Genomic DNA, 11,230 nt, shown 5'->3' on the forward strand with positions numbered 1-11,230 from the left:
GTCTTGAACCAATGACCTCTCGTTCCGCAGCTGTTCACGCTAACCACAGGACCACGGCGCTCAGATCGACCTTGATGTTGCCTATGTTGGGCATGAACTACTCAGTTTTTATATTTTGCTTATATTTTCCATAGTTCCACACAACTTCTTCTGTTTTCTCGATTGATCTGTGTTCAGTTTTTCAAGGCCTATCCACTGTGCCAACTTATAACTAAATCTGAGGGGGATGCGATGGGGAGGTTCCCTTGTAAGCAAAGAAGATGGTGTTGGGAGGTGGAAGGAAGCTGTAGAATGGTTATACGAGGGATATGATGTTGAGAACAGTATTGTAGGAAGGTAATAAAAAAGTCAGTGAAGATAAGATGCAGATATAGTACTTAGAGAAGAATTTGATGCGACACTGAAAGTACTAATTTGAAACTATGTCTCTGAACTGAACGATATGCACTCAGAATTTCTGTGGTGCTTGTTCGAGGATATGAGCCGGGTTAAATGGCTTCAGCTTTCAAGAAGAATGTAATTGATCTAAATTCAATAAGAAATATTCTGACAGCTGTGAATACAACCGAAAAGAAAATCGTGGCTGTGACATACCTGCACGACTTACTTATTAATGAAAGGAAAACCTGGTAGAAAGCCACACAGGAGAAGACCAGTTTGGGTTGCACATCAATTTACGAATTCGTATGGCGATACTAACCCTACGGCTTTTCGTAGAAGATATGTTAAAGAAAGGCAAACCTAACTTACGTTCGAAGCATTTGTAGAATTAGAGAACACTTTTGACAATATGGCCTGGAACACACTGGTCGAAGTTATGGAAGTAGCAGGTATAAAGTACAAGGGCTAAGGTTTATTTCCTACTTGCACAGGATTGTGATCCCTGATGTAGTTCAGTCTATCATTTGAACAAGCAGGAAAGGTAACCACGGAGAAATTAGGAGAGGACCTTAAAGGTTAGGGAGAAAAATAAAAAATTTGAGATTTGCCAGTCACATTGTAGTTCTGTCAGAGACACACAGAACTGGCAATAGCAGGTAAACAGACTGAACAGTGTCACAAAAAGAGGTTATGAGATGAATATCAACAAAGTAAAGCAAGGCTAAGGGAATGTATTCCATTTAAATTTGGTGATGGTAAGTGAATTAGATTAAGAAAAGAGACGGTAAAAGCACTAGATCTTTTTCACTATTAGCGTTGTTACAAAGTTAAATATGTATGGCTGTGAAATTTTAAAGGAACTATAATTTTAAACCAACGCATTTACATAGGTTCCTAGCTGGTTTTTTTACATGACAGTAATTAGTATTTGTTTTGGCGCTAAAGCGATTGAAATTATTGCAGTAAAATGAGCTGCAAGACAATTTAACTTCGATGAAATATTTGACACATTTTATAATAAATTACATGTCAAATTACAACCTTTGTTCTGAGAAGGAAAGTAAGTTGAGCAGTAATAGCAAACTTTGGTGAATACTCCAAGAGGGTGACTGGACATGACAATCTTTACCTTGACAAGTTCTCAATTACAAACATGTGAAATCTGATGAGTACGGCTAACCAAGGAAATGAAACAAATATATTTACATAGTAAAATTTCTACAGACAAATGAAACTACAGTAACTGAAACAAAGAAAGAATGAGGCTATTTGAGTAGGTGGTGTAATTAACAAAGTTGTCTGGAGGCAGTTATTCACAGTAGCTGCAGTTAGAAGTGGTGAGTAAGAGGGTGATGATCATTCCGTATAAATCTTGAATAAGTACACTTATATTTATTAATTTCCACTATTAGAAGGTCCTTCATCATCCTTCCTTCGTGGTGTTCCTTGAGACTTCACGTTGCACGTTATAACTGTGGATCCCTTTAAGCAGACAGACTGTAAAGTTATATTCTCATTTTCTGTGTCTCCTACTTCTACGGTGTTTCTACATGTGAGTTGATATTGCCCCCAGGTTGTCCTATAAGGAATTTTCCAAATTTATGTGTCATTTCGTGTATTTCATTCCTTTTCAACCCTGATTTGCTGTCTTTACCATTCGCTAAAAATGGTTCAGTAGTGTTACACACATGAAATGACGTTTTAAAGTTTCTAGGAAAAGGAGTTGTGAAACATTAGTAAAGATTTTATATAAAGACCAAAAATATTGAAATAAATAGTTTTGTGTAGAACAGAATCTAGAAGCATGTGCTTATGTGCTGGTGAGTCTATTTTCTCTGGTAAATGTAGCAGTCTACAGATACGTTCTAGAAAACTTTCAGCTATTTGTGATAAATCTATATGCGTTGTTGAGCAATCTCTCACACAAGAAGACACTGTTGGTAGTTTGTGGAGATGTCAGTGTCGACTTCTTCAAAGACAAAGACTAGACGAATAAACAGCAATCATTATTTTCGTGTTTCAAAGTAATTTCAGTAGTGAATTTTACAGCTAATGTGCAGCAAGATATTAAGACACTGATTGATAACATTATTATAGACACTGTTCCAGCTGACACAGTTATTGTGTATCCAGTTATTAATTGACCATCTAATTTTGATGCACAGTTACCACAAATTAACAATATAAGGCCTTACAACCCCTAGGAAATGTCATACAAAACAGTGAGGCATTCTAATGAGAACAGGATACAATATTTTAAGGGAGAGTCAAAGAGATTTGTGGGACGAGAGATATATAGAAAAAGACACTAACACCAAATTCGATTTATTCTGTAGGAAATTTGTATCATTATTTGAGAGTGTTTAACTAAATAATTATCGAAAAAATCCATTAAAAAACAAATGAACCTCGTGGCTTAGTAAGGCTATTAAAATATGTTGTAAGAGGGAGAGGGAAATTTATATAAAAGCCTGAGTCAGTGAAGATCAGACATGGCATAAATTCTACAAAATATACTGTAATGTTTTTAGGAAAGTCATTAAAATGTACACCCTGAGAACAATTTACACGTCAGATAATAAGATTAAAACCATAAGAGATCTTATGAAATGGGAGACAGGACAACTGGTCAATGTAGAAGACTCCACAGCAATTAAATGTCAACCTTGTTAAAGATAACTTACAAGTTGCGAGTAGGTTTTAAAATCCCTTTCTAATTGTAACATCAAAAATAGGATTAAATGGTTCAGTTGAGGAGGTAAGAGAATACACTGAAAAAATATTAAGCAACTGTAAGCAGCATAACGCTCTTCACTGTAAGTAATGCAATTATAAAAATTCCAGAAAATAAAAACAAAAAAGCAAAAAGCAAATTCTCTTTTGGTGGTTAATGAATTTTAACGAGAATTCTGAAAAGATATCCTAGCTCACTGCTTGATGGCCTTAGTGATAATATTGCATCAATGGCACAGGGAATATTTTCAGACAGGTGAAAAAATGCAATTGGTCAACCTCTTCATAAGAAAGGCGACAAAGAAGACTCGAATAAATATCATGTGGTTTCATTACTAATATCATGTTCCAAAATATTGGAGAAAGTAGTGTACCCAAGAGTAGTTTCACACTTAAGTTCTATGGAATCGATAACTTTGCATACAATTGACCTTAATCAGACTTCACAAATATGATACAATAAATTGTGATACATACTTAAAACAATGTTTGAAGGGCTGGGCAGAAATTACAAAGGCGACCCTGCAGGATTCAATTTTGGCTCCGCTCCTATTCCTTATTTATGGGTATGACCCTCCACTTGTCATTCAACAAACAGAACTGGTATTTTTAGCTGTCAATTCCAGTGTTAAAATAAATCCCATTAGTGAGTCGGCAACAGGAGAGATTGTTAATGATGTTTATGAAGAATTATTACGTTCTTTTCTGAAAATTGACTCTTCCTAAATTCTGATACTAGACACTATATTCAGTTCCGTACATAAAATAGAGACGTACCAGCAATTGCTGTAGGACACAAACTGGAGTCAATAAGTAGGACAGACTGCTCCTAATATTTCTGGACGTACATGTTGGTGAGAACTTGTACTGGAGGAAGGAGCCTATTGCTGAACTTCTCAAAGAATTAAGATCAGCTACTACTGCTCTTCGTATAAGTGTCAGAATCTGAAACTGTGCACCAACCTCATGATATATTTTGCATATTGCCACGCTTCAGTGTCTTATGGAATAATTTTCTGGAGTAACTCACCACTTAGAAAGAAACCACCGATTGCACAAAACCAAACAGTAGGAATAATGTGTGGTGTTCATATGCGTTCGTTATGTAGGTACCTCATTAAGGTGTTTGGCATTTCAGCTGCACTCTCACAATACAAATATTCGCTAACTACATTCGCCATCACTAATCCAACCCAATTTGAGAAGAATATTGATGTCCATACCAACAAAAGTAGAGGAAAAAGTGGCCTTTATTACCCATTGCTAAAGCTGTCAGTCGCTCAGAAAGGAGTTCAATACGAGTATACTGCAACAAAAATTTTGATCATATGCCAAACAACATAAAATAACTGACAGGTAGCAAAGCAAATTTTAAATCTAACCTAAAATCACTTCTTCTGGGCAACTTCTATTTCGTGAACGAATTTTCATTGAAGAAGCAGTAACCTGAGAAAACTAACTTGTTCTTAGTTGTAGCTGCATGAGCAGGACTACAAAATAATGTGTTCATCAATGTCAACATTAATGTTATAAACGTCTAGTAGAAAGTGGCTCGTTCTACATTAGTTCGAGAAAATAATCTTTCAGATGATCAGTGGAACATGTAACAAACTAACTAACTAGGATTTAAGCTTTCTGGCAACATTAGGAGAGACTTTCCCTTAAAACAGAACTATGCACCATTTATGGGGTCTTGAGGGTTGACCACACGGGAAAGAAGAGTGGAGACCTGTTGTTTTGGTTTATTGTGCATTATGGAGTTCACTAAGGCCAGGGTGCAATCACTGTTAGATGTTTCTTCTTTAACTATATTTAATTCGCTTTGGAAATTCCCCGATTCATGGTTATGGGTACTAAGGGATACATTACTGCACGAAAGGCAACGTGTTCGTGGGTCACTAGGTGTTGATAAATGGGAGGTATTATAGTGTCAATGGTGGTGTAAAAGTACGAATATGAACAATAATATCTATGGTTAGGTCTAAATGATTTATGGAGTTACCCTCAAGCCACATTGTGAATTTGGTATTATTGTACTAGGAATTTAGCTGCTTGAGGAATGTTTGAAGCAGACTGGTAAAACCTGTCTGCAACCACAACACAGCGTCAACACACCTACACCAGTATCCTCCTTGAAATAAAATGGGTTACTTTCCAAGAATTTTTTCAGCAGCCCTGAAGATTTTTGTTAGAATTGCATTACAGCGGGATCCCATAGGTGGACCACTTATCTGTTTGTTTGTCTTGCTAAGCTTATGACATATGTGACAAATGGTTTAACTACTGATTTATGAAGTAAATCTGTGAGATAGTTTAGGCACTCCTAAACAAGTATATTAATGAACAAACTCCTGACATCAAAAGACACAACCACACTGTCTTCGCAGAGGGGGGGATTTAAATACATTTAGCTTGTTCACCTAGTCAACTAAATTAAAAGTTCGATGACCCGCTTTAAACTTTCTTTTGATTTTGATGAAGTCATTTAACTCTCTGGATATTTTGTAGCGTGGTGCTGACAATACGGACACTACAGGATGTAGTGGAACATTTCTTTTATTGGATTCAGGGAGTTAAAAGTTACATTATACCAAGAACCAACGGAACAGTCAATTAATGCAATAATTTTAAACACTAGGAAGTCTTTCTGAAGGTATTACCCTAAACCGTAGCCTTGTACGGAATTGAGAAGTGGATGATACGCAGTTCAGGCCAGATGTGATCAGAAACTTTCGAAATGTAATGCTACAGAAGAATATCAGAAAAATACTAAAGACTGTATGGGTAGATCGAATAATAAATGAGGAGGTATTGATTCGAATTTGGAGGATACATTGTGGTGTAACTTGACAAAAAGAAGAGTTCGTTTGATAGGATGCATCTTGAGGCCGCAAAGAATCGTGTGTTTCATAATGGAGGGACGTCTGGGGAGTAAGAATTGTAAATACACCCCAGTAAGCAGATCCCAATGGAGTAGGTTGCAGCAATTTTTCAGAGATGAAGACTGTTGCACAGAAAGGCAAATGTGGAGAACTGCATAAAACCAGTTTTCCGACTAAAGATAACAAGCAAAATACTAACGGACGTTTCGTCAAGGGCTCTTCGCGACTGTGGCTTCATGTGAGGAACATTCTTCTTAGCGATGCATCTTCATAAGAGATTGGTAGATCGAATAATAAATGAGGAAGTATTGATTCGAATTTGGAGGATACATTATGGTGTAACTTGACAAAAAGAAGAGTTCGTTTGATAGGATGCATCTTGAGGCCGCAAAGAATCGTGTGTTTCATAATGGAGGGACGTCTGGGGAGTAAGAATTGTAAATGCACCCCAGTAAGCAGATCCCAATGGAGTAGGTTGCAGCAATTTTTCAGAGATGAAGACTGTTGCACAGAAAGGCAAATGTGGAGAACTGCATAAAACCAGTTTTCCGACTAACGATAACAAGCAAAATACTAACGGACGTTTCTTCAAGGGCTCTTCGCGACTGTGGCTTCATGTGAGGAACATTCTTCTTAGCGATGCATCTTCATAAGAGATTGGTAGATCGAATAATAAATGAGGAGGTATTGATTCGAATTTGGAGGATACATTATGGTGTAACTTGACAAAAAGAAGAGTTCGTTTGATAGGATGCATCTTGAGGCCGCAAAGAATCGTGTGTTTCATAATGGAGGGACGTCTGGGGAGTTGGTTCAAATGGCTCTGAGCACTATGGGACTTAACATCTATGGTCATCAGTCCCCTAGAACTTAGAACTACTTAAACCTAACTAACCGAAGGACAGCACACAACACCCAGCCATCACGAGGCAGAGAAAATCCCTGACCCCGCCGGGAATCGAACCCGGGAACCCGGGCGGGGGAAGCGAGAACGCTACCGCACGACCACGAGATGCGGGCCGTCTGGGGAGTTCTTTCCCTATTTTAGTCCATTGCGTTTCGGAGCTTAAACTCCAGCTTCAAAGACTGCAGTCACGTTCAGTGGGCGTTAATCTGCTTCAGCTTAAGAGCTTTGCTTCACTATGAAATTTTCATCGTTGAAACACTTCTACATTTCCACTTACGCTTGCTGTGTCAAGTTAAGTTTCATTTACTTATTTATTAACCTTGTCTTGTATGTGATACGAAGCTGATTTCAGTTCGTCAAGGAACCTCAGTAATTTCGTTCTGTATCATCACTCAGTTCCTACTCATGATGTCATCTAAATTCGTTTAAAAATGTTGTTTCAGGTTCATTATTCCTCCCAACATGAAAGAAATTAGGTGGTACGATAACTGCGCGGATGACGAATATAACCACGTTCTTTAACATATGCTGCCGTCATTTAACTCAAATGCATCCTTGCATTGGCAGAAATGTAATTTTCAAAAACATCCACAAATTCTCCGTGGTAAAATCCACTCCGCACTTGAAAATATTCTTCCTAAAATAAACGCTTATCTTACAAATTACCTGAAAGCACAGAAATAAGAATTAACGTATACCTTTATTAAGACTGTAAAAATGACCGCTCTGTACAGCAAGTCAACACAATACTAATATATACGCGATTTCTATTAAGCATTGTCGCTCCAGTTTTCATGAATGGCAAAAGTCATGGGATATCTGTTAATATCATGTCGGACCTCTTTTCGCCCGACGTAGTGCAGCAACTCAAAGAGCTGGCCGCTGTGGCCGAGCGGTTCTGGCGCTTCAGTCCGGAACCATGCTGTTACTAGGGTCGCAGTTTCGATTCCTGCCTCGGACATGGATGTGGGTGATGTCGTTAGGTTGGTTAGGTTTAAGTAGTTCTGAGTATAGGGGACTGATGACCTCAGGTGTTAAGTCCCATAGTGCTTAGTCATTTGAACCATTTGAACCAACACGACATGTCATGGACTTTACAAGTCGTTGGAAGTTCCCTGCAGAGATGTTGACCAATTTTGCCTCCATAGCCGTCCTTCACTGCGAAAGTATCGCCGGTGCACCAAGTTGTGCACGAACTGACATCTAGGATTTGTCCCATGAAATTGCGATTGGACTTACGTCGGGGTATCTGGGTGGCAAATCATTCACTCGAATTAGTCCAGCATTTCTCCAAACCAATCGCGAACAACTGTGGCCCGGTGACCCGACATCATGGTTTGCAAGCATGAAAGTCATGAATGGCGGCAAATGGTCTCCGGGTAGCCGAATATAACTATCTCCAATTCATGATTGGTTCATTTTGACCAGAAGCCCCAGTCCATTTCACGTAAAAACAGATCATCGCGTCATCGAGCCACCACCAGCTTGCACAGTATCTTGTTGGCAACTTGGACCCATGGCTTCGTAGAGCTGCGTCACACTGGAATCCTACCATCTGCTCTTACCAACTCGTGTCAGGACTCATCTGACCACGTCACAGTTTTCCAGTCTACGATGCAACCGATTTCGCCACGGGCACAGGAGAGCCGCTGCAGGAGATGCCATGTTGGTAGCGAAGTCACGCGCTTCTGTCTTCTGTTGCCAAAGCCCATTAATGCAAAATTCCACCACGCTGTCCTAAAACTCTACACGGTCTTCGTGCTTCACACATTGATTTCTCTTGTTATTTCGCGCAGTGTAACTTGTCCGTTAGCACTGAAACTCTACGCAAGCACCACTGCTCTCGGTCTCCAAGTGTAAGCCGCCGGCCATTGCGTTGTTTGTGGGAAGAAGTAACGCCTCAAATTTCGGATTCCCAGTACACCCTTGACATAGTGGAGCTCGGAATACTAAATTCCGCAATGATTTTCGAAATGAAGTGTCCCATGCGTCTAGTTCCAACTACCAATCCGCGTTCATACTCTTTAAATCCCGCCGTCCACCCATAATCACCTTTTCGTATGAATCGCCCGATTACAAAAGAGAACTCCACCAATGCCCGGGCGAGGTTCGAATCCTCCTTCGGGCATGTGTGTGTGTGTTTGTCCTTAGGATAATTTAGGTTAAGTAGTGTGTAAGCTTAGAGACTGATGACCTTAGCAGTCAAGTCCCATAAGATTTCACACACATTTTTTCCACCAATGCACTGCCCTTTTATACCTTACTACAAGATAATACCACCGTATTTGTATTTGCTACTCGCTGTCCTGTGGCTTTCTCACTTCAGTGTATGTATGCTTTAAAACATAACAAATCTTATTAAAGTGCATAGTGCATGCGTTTGGTCGGCTACTGCGGAAAAAGAGCACCGCAGATGGAGTTGTGACACTACAAACTTCATATACCGCAACAGGTTTATGGCTGTACTACACATATATGTTACATTTTTTGCAGTGGAAGTACCAGTTTCGAAACTTTTCACCGATGCAGAAGATGACCATTTGGTGGACAAACGAAGTTGATAGACTATTGGAAATGTGAACGCACAAGAAACGTCAGAGTACTCCTTACAAAGAGGATTATAGCTCGTAAACACGCTGAACTAATACAGAGAAAGGGAAACTGGGACGCAAGACAGCTCGTTGGCAATAAAAAATGCCCTAACCAAGTACTATACAGACGCGATAGTTGTAGGCGAACGCGAACAGGACCATCTCGAGCTATTGAGAACTTCGGCTATCGAAATTTAGGTGGAGATGTTGAAAAGAATGAATCATATGAACGCCTCATTTCCTTTTTTGAAATTCTAGCTTCTTTATAGTTTTTCGTTTAAGAGAGCCTCCGGGGTATTTCCTCGAAGAAAGCTATTCCACTCTGGTCGGTGTCTTCGCCAGTCACCAACAATAGCTTTGCAGACGTGGTATACGAGGGAAAGATTTTTTTTTTATTGTTTCTCGCTTCTCAAGTCGTTTCAATGCTTCTTACTTTACATTCAGAGTCAGAATTATGCTTCTCTTTTCTACAGCACTCATTTTTGAAACGTATAAATTTAAAAAACCGTCAAGGTAGAAAACGAAATGCAACACTGTACTATACCGACAATTAAGAACACCACTTTCAGCAAAAGGTTCGATAGTGTAAACAATTAAAAAGTGGGAGAAGCATATGTGTGGCGTCAATGAGTTGGACGCAACTGAGCGGTTTGAGTCGTTCGGCAGGTGTTAATGAGCAGCTTGGAGAGACAGAGATTCGATACGCTGTACAGTACTTTCTTCTCTCTCCTTTTTTTACGACGCTCGGATTTATGGGAAATTCGTAATTTGGAGACTCGAATTATTGGTGCTCTGCTGTACTTACGGCAACGGCCTTGCCGCAGTGGCTACACAGGTTCCCGTGAGATCACCGAAGTTAAGCGCTGTCGGGTGTGGTCGGCACTTGGATGGGTGACCATCCAGGCCGCCATATGCTGTTGCCATTTTTCGGGGAGCACTCAGCCTCGTGATGCCAATTGAGGAGCTACTCGACGGATTAGTAGCGGCTTCGGTCAAGAATACCATCATAACGACCGGGAGAGCGGTGTGCTGACCCCACGACCATCCTATCCGCATCCTCCAATAAGGTTGAAACGGCCGCTAGGCCACTCGTGGCCTGAAGACGGAGTGCTACTGCACTTACAGATTGCGAAAAACAATACAAGACCTGGCGCTGAACCTCGTGCGAAACTCTGTAGAGATTTTTCTCTAGCCACAAATTACTCTCCCTTCAGATTTTTATGAAATATGTAACGCATTTGTCAACGATCCCTCCTTAACGTCTGACGTGAGTCTTTAGATAGCTCCCACAGTTACAGAACGAGACTGAAGAATGGAAAAAAAGTACGCTCCGTCGGCACAGTGGCGCTGGAGAGCGTACAGATTCCATTAGCGATTTCACTGCGACGCCTGTTTAGCTCGGTGAAAATTCGTTTCGCGCCCCCGCCGGCCGCCGGGCAGATAAGCCGGCGCGTACCTGAGGCAGTTGCTACGCGTTAATCTCCAGCCCGGCCGGGAGGTATGTGACGCGGCGCGCAACTATTTAAAAGGTCCGCGTCGCCGTGCGCGCCCGCTTTTGTGTGGAGGCGGCCCCAGGTCGAGGTGGCGGCAAACTTCCGGGCCGGAGGACGCGTAACTAACTTAGCCAACTTCGCGAAAACACACGGAAAAGGCGGGCGTGCTCCCAGCCGTTGTTCGCTAGCGCTTTAAACTAATTTAACAGAGCCATCAAGAACCAGATGAAAGACGATGCCCCG

General features: G+C 40.6%; 1 pseudogene; it reads left to right on the forward strand.

The window, feature by feature from the left end:
- The first annotated feature begins 10,299 nt into the window (after positions 1-10,299).
- LOC126261380 (5S ribosomal RNA) lies at positions 10,300-10,417 on the forward strand (annotated as a pseudogene).
- Positions 10,418-11,230: the final 813 nt, after the last annotated feature.

This window comes from Schistocerca nitens, chromosome 5 (assembly GCF_023898315.1).
Source record: "Schistocerca nitens isolate TAMUIC-IGC-003100 chromosome 5, iqSchNite1.1, whole genome shotgun sequence".
Lineage (NCBI taxonomy): Eukaryota > Metazoa > Arthropoda > Insecta > Orthoptera > Acrididae > Schistocerca > Schistocerca nitens.